Here is a 12,775-nt window from a genome sequence, read left to right on the forward strand (position 1 = left end):
GCAGCTGTTCAACTCTAGTCTGTGTTAACTGCCTGTTATACCAGAAGGCAAAAAAAAAGACCTGGTCATATTATGTGTTTTCTGGCTCCAGAGTTACTGTGTCATTACCCTGGAAGCAAGGAGGATCTTTGCGCGGTACACACTGCTCAGTATATTGCATGTTAGAATTGCCTAATATGTTAATCAGAGAATATTTTTATAGCTGTTTAGCTTTTCAGATGTTCCTTTTTCTTTTTTCCCAAACAGGTGCTTGACAGCCACCAATGTGAGAAAAGAAACCCAAGTTGAAGATTACTTTTCTTCTGCATTTCTGAGAATTCAGAGCCAGCATTTATGACCGTCAATTCCACAGGAGGCTTTCTTTGGCAAAGAAATAGTCTTTCTTTGGCAAATGACTCAGTACATAGAAAAAAATGGCCTGAAATGCTAATTTCAGGTCACTTTTTTCTTTATTTCTTCAAACAAATTCTGGTTTGGGCAGAAAGCTAAGTTTAGATGTGCATTTTATACTATCAAGAATGCCCGAAACTTAAGCACTTTTTATATTTGCGTTAGTAATGTATGGCCAGTTAAGTGAGGGGGGCATTTTGAGTTGGGAGACTACTTGCTGTTAGAATAACTTTGGGTTTCCAAACCAGCTATAAAATGTCCCCTTCACTGCACTGAATATCTCATGTGCTTAAAAATTCAACAAAATGGCTCCCTGCAGAGAAGCTTACTGTGTAGCAGACTGATATTCCAGAAAAGAGGAGAATTCCTAGTTGCACTACAGTAACTGAAATTCAGTAACATGCAACTAAGACTTTTTTTCTTCTTAGCTTGAAGAAGCATATGTCAGTATGAAAAGCAACAAGTAGACCACAGCACAATGAGAATTAAGAGTTGAATTCAGTACATATTCAAGAATGTGTTTGTTTCCATCATGATGCATTTAGCAAGACATACTGCAGCACCTTTTTAGAAGGTCATTTGTAGTCTGACATCTTTTTAAAGTAGACATTTTCATGCTTTTTTAAAATAATATTTAGCTATGCTGAACCAAGTTAGTTATACTTTTATCATTTGTTATAAGAAGCAATATTTTGTAATTTCATACTTAAAAATATTTTTCTCTTTTGGTTTAAAATGGCTTTTGATTAGTCTGAGCAGCCTTCTTTAAAAAAGATCAAAGCACTTAGGCATACTGATAATTCAGTTGAGAAAATCATGCTTTTCTTGCTGATTTTCATTATTCCCTTCAGTGGCTGCGAAAATGTTTGTATTTCATACCCTAAAGCCTACTGGCTGAAAAAAGTTTCTTTTGATTCTGACTGTTTTATTTTTAAAGGAGAGTTACAACTTCCTCTGCAGTGAATACTTAGGAGTAGTCCTAAACCTCATGTCTAATGGCTGCAGGCAGCTACTCTTACGATACCACAGTACCAAGAGGTATGTCAATACAGAGATACAAGTAGCCTTGTACCACCTACAGACCTCATGTGGTATTAAAAATCAGCCCATTACATGTCTAGGAAAGCTGAATTTTCACTAGCATTTTGTTTTTACTAGCGTGACATACACTGTGTTTGAGAAATACACAGTCCTTGTCCTTTGTGTTGTGTGGTCCATTCACTGTTCTTCTTTTGACAGATAAACTACTATATGGGGATCTGGGTTCTTTTAAGTGGAGTTACTCATTGCTGCTGTCGTGTAATGGAACACGTACTGTGTTAACATTTATAACAGGGGATTTCACGTCTTGCCGTTTACTTACAGAGAGAGGAGCAGGAGAACTTACCTTAGCAATAGGCTGTGTAACCTAAAGGAACCTCACCTCTGGGACCCTTCAGTCTATTGAAGATGTTTTGCTGTGGCTGTCCAAAAATTAAAGCACTGTCAAACATCTCGAAAGGATTTTCTTAACCATGTTGCCTTAAAGTTAGTGAACATAGGTTTTCAAAGCACTTGCGAGCAGTGTTACTGTAGAGTTGTATCAATTTTGCTGTATTAGTTGCCAGGTCTCTATTTCTCAGCTCTGTGAAACACCTGATACTGGCTTTCCACAGGCCTAAAACTACATTATGCTTTTTTTTTTAAACTTATTCTCTGAATTCTGAGTTACATGGTATGGTTGCAAGCTGTCTATGCTGTGTTCATGCAGCAATGGCAGCAGTTTCAAGGTTCATCATAATCATTCGACACTTCCTATACCTTAAGCTGTTTTGCTCTACATTTGTCTGTATTTTCAGTCACACCACATATTAAAACCAAGGTAATCAAGTAAATTTTTGGCTGTAGCACAAAGCAGAATATGATGTAGAATGGTAATTCACGTTGTACATCTCATCTGAAACTTCGTGCTAAATTAACAGTGGTGAAAAAGCATCTTTTATGTCCATTTTTTCCTATTTTTCAGCCTGCAGTTTTATTCCTTGGAGTATGCCTACAGAACACTAGCAAAATTCCAAGCCGAGGAAAAATAATGTAAATTTAAAGTATTTGTGCATTGGTTCCCTTGCACAACATGTTTGTCTGCAGTTTACCACTGTGGTGTTATTTAATAGCTCCATGCTGTACTGTTACTACAGTTTTCAGATATGTTTGCCATGTGATCTGTCATCTTTGCCTTGAAAAATGTGTGCATGATTGGTAAAAATTACTCTCCTTAATCTGTTTCATATTTAGCTGAAATCTTAGATTTCTGTAGTAGCTTAGTCTAAATAGAAATGGAGTTCTCATATGAGCATGTATTTTATGGGCACACAAAAAGTAGTTGTTACGCTGAGCATAGCAGTATATATCAGTTCAAAACTGCCATCTTCTGTGTGGAAAGTAAATGGGGTTTTTTTTCCACATCCTGCTCAAAAAAATAAGAAAAATCCTCAACCTAAATCTCCATGAGTCACTAGATGTCACAATTTCACATAATTTTCACTTTGATATAAAAATTGTGCATATTTAGTGTACACAGGCTAATGCATAAAACTTACCATCCTTTGTAATGTGAAATTTTCCAGTGGGATGGCTACAGCAGAAATTGGGGAAAGTTTAAGTGTATTTATAAGAAACTTATGGAAATTATGACAGTCCTGCATTGAGGTTAGTTCTTCCACAGCTGAGAAAAGCTGTAATAATTGTGTTGGTCCTTGAGAAATCTTGGCAAGCATCACTAGGGAAAAACACGTAAACATGCGCAAGGAAAGAGAGCCTCCATAAAAAGACCTGCCTATTGATATTTTTCATTTTATTGTAGTGGCTGCGTTGTTCTGTTGCTAGTTATTTATATCTTAAGTAGTTCGTCAGCTTTTGGGCTTTTTCAATTTTTAGAAACTTCTTCCTTTGTTCAAATTAAAAGTTTTACTATGATGTAACTGATCCAGTGAGGTAAAGATTTGGAATGCATAGCATTTATTGTGCAAATGCTTATGTAAGGACTGAAAAATCTTGTATGAGTGGGAACAAGAAACTAAAAACTCAGTTTCTACTAAAATAACCAAAATGTAAGGTAAACAGCAATAGTCTTTTGTTCAGAAATGGAATTTGTATCAAGAAGTATTTCATGTTCTCACTCACAGAGGTTCCAGATCCTTTATAAATGACCAATAGTCTTACTCACTTTACTGTATTTTCTTGTTAGTTATCTGTCTAGGGTAGATGAAGGCTTATTTTTCTCAAACGTCACTTAAGTTTTGCTTGGTTGGGTTTTTTTTGTTTGTTTATTTTTTTGGGTTTTTTTGTTTTGTTTTGGGTCTTTTTTTTAAATCTGACAGTCTGCATTCTACATCAGACACTTGTAAAATAAATTAGTATGATTATGTATTGTGTTCTTTTGTGACTGAATTGGGGATAGAACTCAACATACTTCACTACATTATTTGTAAAGAATCATTTTGAGTATAAGCACTATATTCTGTACTGTTTAATAATAAAGTAATGATAGATGCATTATTGAACATGAAACTTATTGAGACGAGGAGGCAGAAACATTGGTTAATGTTACCCTTATTCCATTTGTTGCACTGAATTTCAAGAGTGTAATTTGTAAATCAAGTTTGCTCATGCGTGTAATGAGATTTTATTTTCATTGCAATGCTTATGTAATTAAATTACCTGGATATATTTCTGGTGATGATTCCATAAGCATGGACAATATGTTGTTAATGTTTGGCACTACAGAATTAATGTTAAGAACCAGCGAAGCGTCTTGCAAAGAAAAGGAGTAACAGAAGCACCTTACTGGGAGAGCATGTTGCATGATTTCAGTGCTCTTTGAGCTGACAGACAGCAGGTCATCCTAAACTTGACTGGAAGTTGCTCTTTGGTGTAATAAGCACATCAACATATTGCTGTCAATGCTATCAACACAATGGCTATTTTTAACCTATAAATATACTGTAATTTAAGTTTTCCTACAAAGTGAATTTATATTTAATTGCTGCCTAATACATAAATACTTAGAATTTTTAGGAGGGTCAAGGGAGGGAGGGTGGGCATGTCAGTATATTCGTGGGAGGGGCTGTTACATATATGGGTCTTTGTACTTCCCATTCAGTTTGACTGTTAATCCAAAACTCACAGCTCTGGCTGTGGTGAATCTGCAACCTGACATCTATGTATTTTTATTGTGATTCAGGTCTTCTATATTCTGTGGCCCAGAGCTTCAGAATTTGACAGAAAAGGTCATCTTTCCATTCTCAAATGTGAATGCTCTGTACCTCTAATATGGAAAATGACCAAGCAATGAATTTTACTCTGCTGAGTTTCTAATATTAATGTGTAGAGCATTATCTAATGCTCGTTAACCAATAGTGTGTTCGTTAGAAAGAAGTAGAAAGGATGAAGACCGTTTTGGTGCATATAGTCCAAACTTTGCAGAAACTTTATTCCAGAGACTTTCACCTATACAGGAATTAGTTTGCCATAAACTGGCTTGATTTTCAGAGTATAAACATAGTTTTGACTTCTGAATTGGTATATAGGTGTTGGGCATTGGGGATATTCACTAAACATCTTCCAGTGTGTTGTTGCTGTTACTATATGTTTTGAATTTCATCTTAAGTGTATAGAAATGCATCATCATTAAAAGGAAAGCTTAAGAAATACAGATGGCTGCAAGTTGTCTTACATGATTGAAGCCAGTGAAGCTTAATGAAACTAACTTCTTTGTTAAGCCTGTTGAATAAATAAGAAATAATCAAAAGAAAACAAATTTTCCATTCTCTAGCTTTGTGCAATATTATCATTAGACTCAGACACTACTAGCACATTGTGCTTGGCTTTAAGAAAGTTCTTTAACTCCATTATATTCAAAAGAACATATTAAGTGCATATTTTCTTGTAAACAATTGTGCAAATTTACTATGCGTGAAAATGCTCAAAGTTATAAAGTATTAAGCACAAGTAAGTTTTAAAAAAGTTAAGAACTAAAACATTTCTAGCAATACCTAGAAACTAAAAAAAGTTTTAATTATCTGCTTCTTGGTCTTTTTTCTTTAGTGCAGCTTTTCTGCAATGCAAGTTTATTGCTGTGTATTCCATGGGGTTTTATTATCATGATTCAGAAATTTAAACCTGTACGCAAAGTACTGCATTCACCTTATTGTACATGCAATGTAACATCATACTCACAGTTTTGGTGCTTTAAAATTATTCCTCTTTTCTTTATTAAAGGATATTTATTTGACCACTGTCTTGGTTTTAACTTTGATTATATACTAGCATTTAAAAAATACTTCTTTGTACAGTTTGTTTCCCACGGAAAAAAAAATTCAGTCCTAATTAATTTCTGTTCCCATTGTTATTCTTACAACTCCTGAAATTGTCATGGCTTACTGGTAGGTAATTGCATCTAAGCTGTGTTGCAGCGTGGAATAATTGTATTTAGGTGACATCTTTGTAAATGAAGCCATGTGAACAATTTAGATATTATAGAAGAACCTTGTGCTAAAATAATGCAAGGTAGTTGTGCTTTATTACCAGTCAGACCCACTTTCCATCTCTTAATCCAAAGACAGTCTATGAAAAAAAGGTAAAAGTTTAATTAGAGAAATGTTACCATGTCCCTAGGAACTAGAGTACCTAGCTGTCTGTGGGTAAGTTTTTCCTTTTATTCCTCTGGCCATTTTGTGTTTTTATTTATGTAGACATAAATCTTACAAAAGAGGTGTGTTTTTATTGTCTCTCTTTCCCCTTTTGCTTCTGTGTTTTTGGGGCAGTGTGGGTAGCTTGTATTTCTAGCTGGTCCCACAACATGAGGCAACTAAAAAATCAGTGTATTTCTGGAACAAGAAATTTTTGTGCTATTACAATCCTGAGAAAACAAGGAAAAGGGCATTTTTAAGAGCACCATGAAACAAAGTTAGTATTTGCAGTGCAAATCTACATTGCAACATGTCTTACACAGAATTCAAGGCCTGCCTGGCTTTGGTTTCCTAGTGTTTTTCATGCCAGGTAGTAATGACACTTAATTTTGGGTTATGGCACAACATGTAGAACAAGTACAAAATGTGTTTCAAAGTAAGTAGTTCTTTGATCATTGCTGACTTAAGAGAGAAGAGAGTTGCACTTGTGTCTGAGGTCTGTTCCTAAAGCTCTGGCAGTGTGTGATCCTGGCATGGGTGCCTGCGCAAGTTCTGCTCTGTGAGACAGGCTGATGCACCATCAGCTGATTCTGCTTTGGCATTGGCTTCAGTAGATAAGGAGATGTTTTTTTATAACTCTGCAGTATCCATCCAGGTTGGCAGTGAATTTAATGTGTGCATCAGGATTGCAGATGAGTGAATGTATCTGTAGGCAGACTTGAAATGCAGTGGTATGCCATGCAGAATAAGGCCTCTTGTTTGTACAACACAGAAGATGAAAGATACGTAGAACTGTAAGGGGTTTTTTCCTGTTTTTTACATGTCAGATGTAAATCAAACGTACATTGTAAATAAATATTCACTGGGCCACAGTGCCTGTGAAACTTGTAGAAATAAAAACCTCTTTCTCAGGGGAGCTGTTGCTACATGCAAGGTTTGTTTCTGTTCCACCCCTTAATGCTCAACAGAGGCAAATAGGTACAAAGGAGAGAAGTGAAAACGGAAGGTGTGTTTGGCAGATGTTGTTCTCTAAAACCTGTGAACCATTCCTATTTTCAGCAGCTCTTACTGCTTCTTCCCATCATAGGGAGAAGCCCGTTTTGTAGGCTTCTTTGTTCCTGCCATAGGAGGGAGCTTGCCAGAATCCAGGACTTACCCAGTGTCTCCGAATCTTTGGATCAGTAAGCCACTAGTGTGTCGCTGCCACCACCACAGCCTGAGCTTTATGCTCATGTCACAGATCACTGTCTAGAAGTACAGAGGTGTGCCACTGTGGTTTTGCCTTTTGTAAAGGAAGGATATAATGTCTGTAAAATTTGAGAAAATGGTCTCTTTAAACCTTAGATGTACCATGGCAGCAATTTAACTATTACAGGCATCACACAAACTGCCCTTCAGCAGGAAACCATCCCAGGGGCTTTACTAGGAAGCTACAGCATCATCGCCGTATCACCTACCTTGCTTACAGAAGTGCTGCAGATTTCTGTCCAACTCTCCATCCTGCAGAATTGATCCCACAGAGATGCCTTCCCTCTCTTTTCCCCCTTTTTACTAAGATCCTCAGTCTCTCTTACTTTCTCAAAACTTTGTGCTAACCACAGTAATGTTAGCTGTCCAGACTATCATCAGCTCCAAGGCAGCACATCTCCCTTGAAATGTTGCTTGCACAGGAAGGCAGAGGTTAGTCTGTGCTGTTAATGCTGCTGTCTGTCTGTGTTGTTGCTGGGGTTAACTCATGATTAATCAACCAAAATTCAGGGGGAAAAACCCCCAGAACAAGAGTTACATTCACGTGAACTCTGTATCTGCTGTCTTACCCCTTCATTCCTACTGTAGTTGTGTACTGTCTGTTGGGTACTTGTGCCACAGGCAAATCACCTGTATTGCTTTCTTGTCACTATTTCCTCACCATAGAATGCTGCAGACTTTGTGAGTTGTCTCAGACATCTCACTACACCCCATGTTGCATATATAAGACTAAGCACATTCGTGGTCTTTCAAACAAAAGTCACTGTTTACTTAATTCTTTCATCTTAACACTTCTCTGATTAGCATCACGTTCCCTCTGTACATTATTGTTTAAAAGTCACAGGAATAAGGAAAATTGAAGAATCATGCAATTCATACAAAGCACTGCTATTAACTATACTTTTTCTTCCTCAGTACTTTATTTTAATCCCATTCGATTTCAGTAAGTATAACTGAGTTATTAGCATACAAAATCATCAGTGCATGCTCAAACAGCCATGCATGTTAAAAGCACAATTTAAACAACATAACAGACTTTTATGAATCAGCTTCTTTTGAAGCATCATAAAGGGATGGCCTTTTTCCCCCCACATGCACTTGCTGTGAGTAGAATGACTGTTGGAGTGGGTAGAGTCCTGTAAAAAACAGTTAGACAGAGAAACCACTGCACACTGCTTTGGGTTTCTAATGACGTGTTAAAAAACCCCAGATATCTTGAATTGACATAATAAAATTAAATTGAAAGTATTAAAAAAAAAACATACATCCTATACTTTTGTTACCAGAGTACGTATATCTTTGTCATTCCTGTAATGGTTTCCTAAAGAATTCTGCTGCTGAAAAGTCACACCAGGTGATTGACTGCAGTGTCTACTGGCTGTAGGCTCCTCATAACAGCAAAGTTGAAACACAGGGTTAATTCTCCTCCTGCCAGCACCACTGTATGAACAAATTATTTCCCCACTCTTGCAAGAGTGTTCTGTTTGTCCCCTCATGCACCCATACCTTGTTCTGTCACTCAGCTCTGTGCTCAGTGGGTCAGGCTGTTGACTTTTGCAAGTCTGGCCATTCATGGGCCATTCCACCAGTGCCTGTGGCCAGCAGACAAGGTAAAAAAACCCGAGTAATACCTGCAGGGTGCCTACTCATTAAGCCATTCTGGGAAAAGTTCTGGGAGGACTGCAGAAACTCTCCTCAGTCAAAGGTTGCATTAGACAGGGCAAACTCTTCAGGACATCAGGTTTGTCAATCTTTTTAAAAAAAAATTGAAAATGAAAGCTGTCTACTAGGGCTGTGTTTTCAGGGAGAGTATGAGCCACACATTGCCTACCCTGGCATGCTTTGCTTAGATTTGTTTACAAAATAACATATGATATTTAAATCCTGAAAAGCAGTTATATTTCCAAGTCAATGCTATGTCACATTTTGCAGGAACTCCCAATCCTTCAAGTATTCTGCTTTTAATCTCTAATTTGTGGTAAGAAACTTTGAACAGAAACTATGTGTCCCTGACAGCATTTGTTGAGGCTGCAGTGTAAGCCATCAGGGATAAATCTGGGTTCTGCTGCCAGCCATCAGCTGGTTGAGATAACTACAGACTCCCTGCCTTTTGAGGCCCAGATGAACAAATCTGCTGCAGTCCTTGGTGGATACTCAGGGTTGCAGGGATGCTTCTGAATGAGGAAGTGCTTGGTACTGTCAGTAGTACCAGTTTGACTCAGTGACTGAATTCAAAATCTCGCTTCTGCTCCCTTCCCAGTGGAAGGAACCTAGCTGTTCCCCAGGAGGACACTGCAGTGTCTTTTGTTAACCCATCAACATGCCATTGCAATAGCATGCTGTGAAGTTTCAGTAAAAAAAACTTACCCTGAAATACTGTAAATTAGAATTTCTTCACTAAAATCTGTCAAGACCTTCCGGCTGATGAAGGCCTGATCCCCTTGACATCCCACTGTCACCAGCTAACTATTCCCTAAGTAGCTGCATGCCAGCATTCATGCCACGTAAGACTCAGCACTGTGCTTGTGTGGGTCATGGAGGTCAGCTTAAAACTGGCTCTAGTAGCAGCCCCCTCTTCTGGTCTAGCCCCTCTACAGAGAGAATTAAAATGTTATGGCAAATTCCACAGCCACCTAGTGGCTCTTGCTGAGCTGTCCTAGTATTTATTGCTGAGCTGTAAAACCAGCCTCAAAGACTAGTGAATCTGTTTGTCCTAATCCTGTAAGTGAATCATCCTCACTGCCAGGTTTAGAGAGGTGATTGCATGTTTGGACACACCGTCAGGTCCTGGTGCAGTTGCTTGTTCAGTCACAGAGCTGACCAATGCTGTGCTCTGTGGGGCCTCATTTCCTTCTGGATTTTAGCTACCTATGTCCTTGTCATAGTTTCAATACTGCAATTTGGCCCAAGTGTCAAAATTCCTTTAAACCCCTCTGAAATGACAGCACTGTTTGCCACCTGCCCAACCTGCCAGTCCAGATTAAGTCCCATAGCTGGATTTCCCAGCCTGACTCAGGTATACTGCAGCAGTTGCACAGAGAACTGCTCTCATTTTTGTGCTAGTTCTCTCATGGAGGTTTCCAGTGTAGCTATAATTCCTTTGCAAAAGACCTGTCACCTATTCCAGCTCATTACGGAAATCCTCTAGCTTGATGGAAACTTTTACTGCCAATCCTAACACATTTTTGCATTTTGACTTGAAGATTTACATGTGGATTATAGGTATTTTTTATTTGTGCAATACAGTCATCATCAGTGAAGAGCCCAAAACCTCATGTCTTCTGAAAATACTTGCATTGCTGTCTTTTAGACAGCTGTGATTCAAAGTACTTCCTCGTGGCATGCCTCAGTAATGCTTGTTTAGAAGATCCCCAGTGCTCCCTCACTGCCTCTTCTCTTGGCATGTTTGGCTGGCTGGCTCCTTCACTGAGGCTGAGACATTCATGCACAACAGTCAGCAGCTCAAACCCACAGGTGTCTTATATTTGTGGGTTTTGGGGCTTTTTGGGTTGCCTGCTGGGTGAGCTTGACACTCAATATTTATGTTTCTCATTTTATAGGCAGTTTAGGACTTATAGTGACTGTAAATGTGTTTGGTTGTTCCATGTTATGCCAGAGAAAACATGGAAAAAAAGGAAAAATACAAGAAATAGAGGATAACAGAAGTTTTGACTTGTAGTTTCAAATGGTAACAATAACCACTTCAAATGAAGCTTTCATAATTTCTTTTCAAAGAAGTGGGGGAAAGCAGCTTACAGCAAATCAATACATTACCCTGCTTCCTTAAGGTATGTAGAATGAAATCTCCCAATTTTTCCCCCTGCAAGCAGAACTTCAGATGTGCAAAATGCTGTGGAGCAGAAGAGCTCCAATTGGTAATGATGGGCCTACAATTTTGAAGCAGCAGCTTCTGAACAAAGGAGCGCAACCCCTCCGGAGTGACTTCTGGGACAGACAGTAAGTGCAGCTTGCAGGGTGTAGCAGTGAGGCTATGCAGGAGAGACTCAATGCAGGATGCTGACACAAAATACTACTCGAGTCACTCAGCTACATGCTACTACCACAGCTTCTCTCACTAAGCTAAAGTCGGAGAGAGCTGTGCCTTACGCTGATAGATTTCTGATTCACATTACTCTGGATTCTTGATAGATAAATCTGCTGGAATTATAAAAATAACCATGTATTCAAATGTGGAGAAAGTAGATTTAATTTTTAAATTTCTACCCATAGATGAGGGCTATGATGTTTCTCCTGCAGGCAAGTACGAAGTCATTTTACTTCACATTTCTTTTTAAAGACAACTCTGCTGATCATTTAACAAATACAAGCCAGACTCAGAGAATTTCAAAGGTCTTGCTCCCTCTCTACAAGTAGCTGCATGACCATATTTAATTCAACAGCAGGAAATCTGTGCACACAGATTGTATTTACACATACCTTGCCAGTGTAGCTCTTCCTCTCCCCTTAGCACCTGGATGCATGGTATTGTTTGTGAACATCCTTAGGTCTGCCTCCTTCTTGATTTACTGGGAAAAAATCCTTCTTCTTCAAGAATTACCAGAGTCACAGAAATGCAAGTTCTCTTCCAAGAAAATGTCTGTGTTGCTATTCTCAATCTAATGGAAGCAAAAGCAGCTGACATACTGCTGGATCCATGCATTGAGGTGAGGTGAGGATTGGATGGGAGCAGATAAGAATCCCCAAAGCAGGGAACAAGGTTGGAAACTACTTCCAAGTTAAAAGAAAGAAAAAACCCCAAACCCAGGTCACAATTCCATTAGATGAACGTCAGAGGTGATAGGAAGTGATGGCAGGAGAAAACAGGGAGCACTGATGGGTAATACTGGTACCAAACCTCTAGAGTTTTGAAGGTAAAATACTGAAAGGACATAGGGCTTGCAGACTATCAGGACTTCAGCTGTGTTCCTGAAACACACCCCCCGTGCTGACCTTGAGTAGCTATAGCAATCAAGAGTGGAGTTTTGGGGCAAGCCAGGTATACTCAATGTCAGCATGATGTGAGCACCTAAGCAAAGTGAGATCCTTTCAGGTGGTTTGTCATTCCCTGTGCAAATCATTGTCACCTATTTTACAGCTACACAAGGGCTCCACACTAGGGAATCTTTCTGAAATCTGTGTTTCCCCCACCCACCACAAATTTAAAACCCCTTTGATAGTTACTCTCCTTCCAATATCTTTATCTGAAAATGATAAAAACTGCCAGATGTATTGTTGCATCTGAGCTCTGCTTATGCAAAACCCAGCAATGAGGGAGAAAGTAGGTATGCTGTGTTTCTTTGGTCCTAGGATGAGCTGCCAGCAGTGCAGAAGCACTGCTGGCCACTACAGGTCCCTGAGAGGTTGTGGCAGGCAAGCTAAGAGACCCCATATGGTGTGAAACCCACTTCTGTCTAGTATCTAGAGGTATTGTGACATTTAGACTCACACCTCCTTTCTGGCTAGGCATG

The 12,775-nt window shown here is 38.8% G+C and overlaps 1 protein-coding gene across 1 annotated transcript in view; it reads left to right on the top strand.

Moving 5' to 3' along the window:
- Positions 1–5,662, top strand: part of JMY (junction mediating and regulatory protein, p53 cofactor) — a 66,513-nt gene extending 60,851 nt beyond the window's left edge. Inside the window, exon 11 of the mRNA XM_085042296.1 lies at positions 247–5,662. The gene's annotated coding sequence lies outside the window, so the exon portion shown is untranslated. The remainder of the gene's footprint in view (positions 1–246) is intronic.
- The last annotated feature ends 7,113 nt before the right edge of the window (positions 5,663–12,775 follow it).

This window comes from Lichenostomus cassidix, chromosome Z (assembly GCF_008360975.1).
Source record: "Lichenostomus cassidix isolate B80296 chromosome Z, HeHo_3.0, whole genome shotgun sequence".
In the NCBI taxonomy this organism is placed as follows: domain Eukaryota; kingdom Metazoa; phylum Chordata; class Aves; order Passeriformes; family Meliphagidae; genus Lichenostomus; species Lichenostomus cassidix.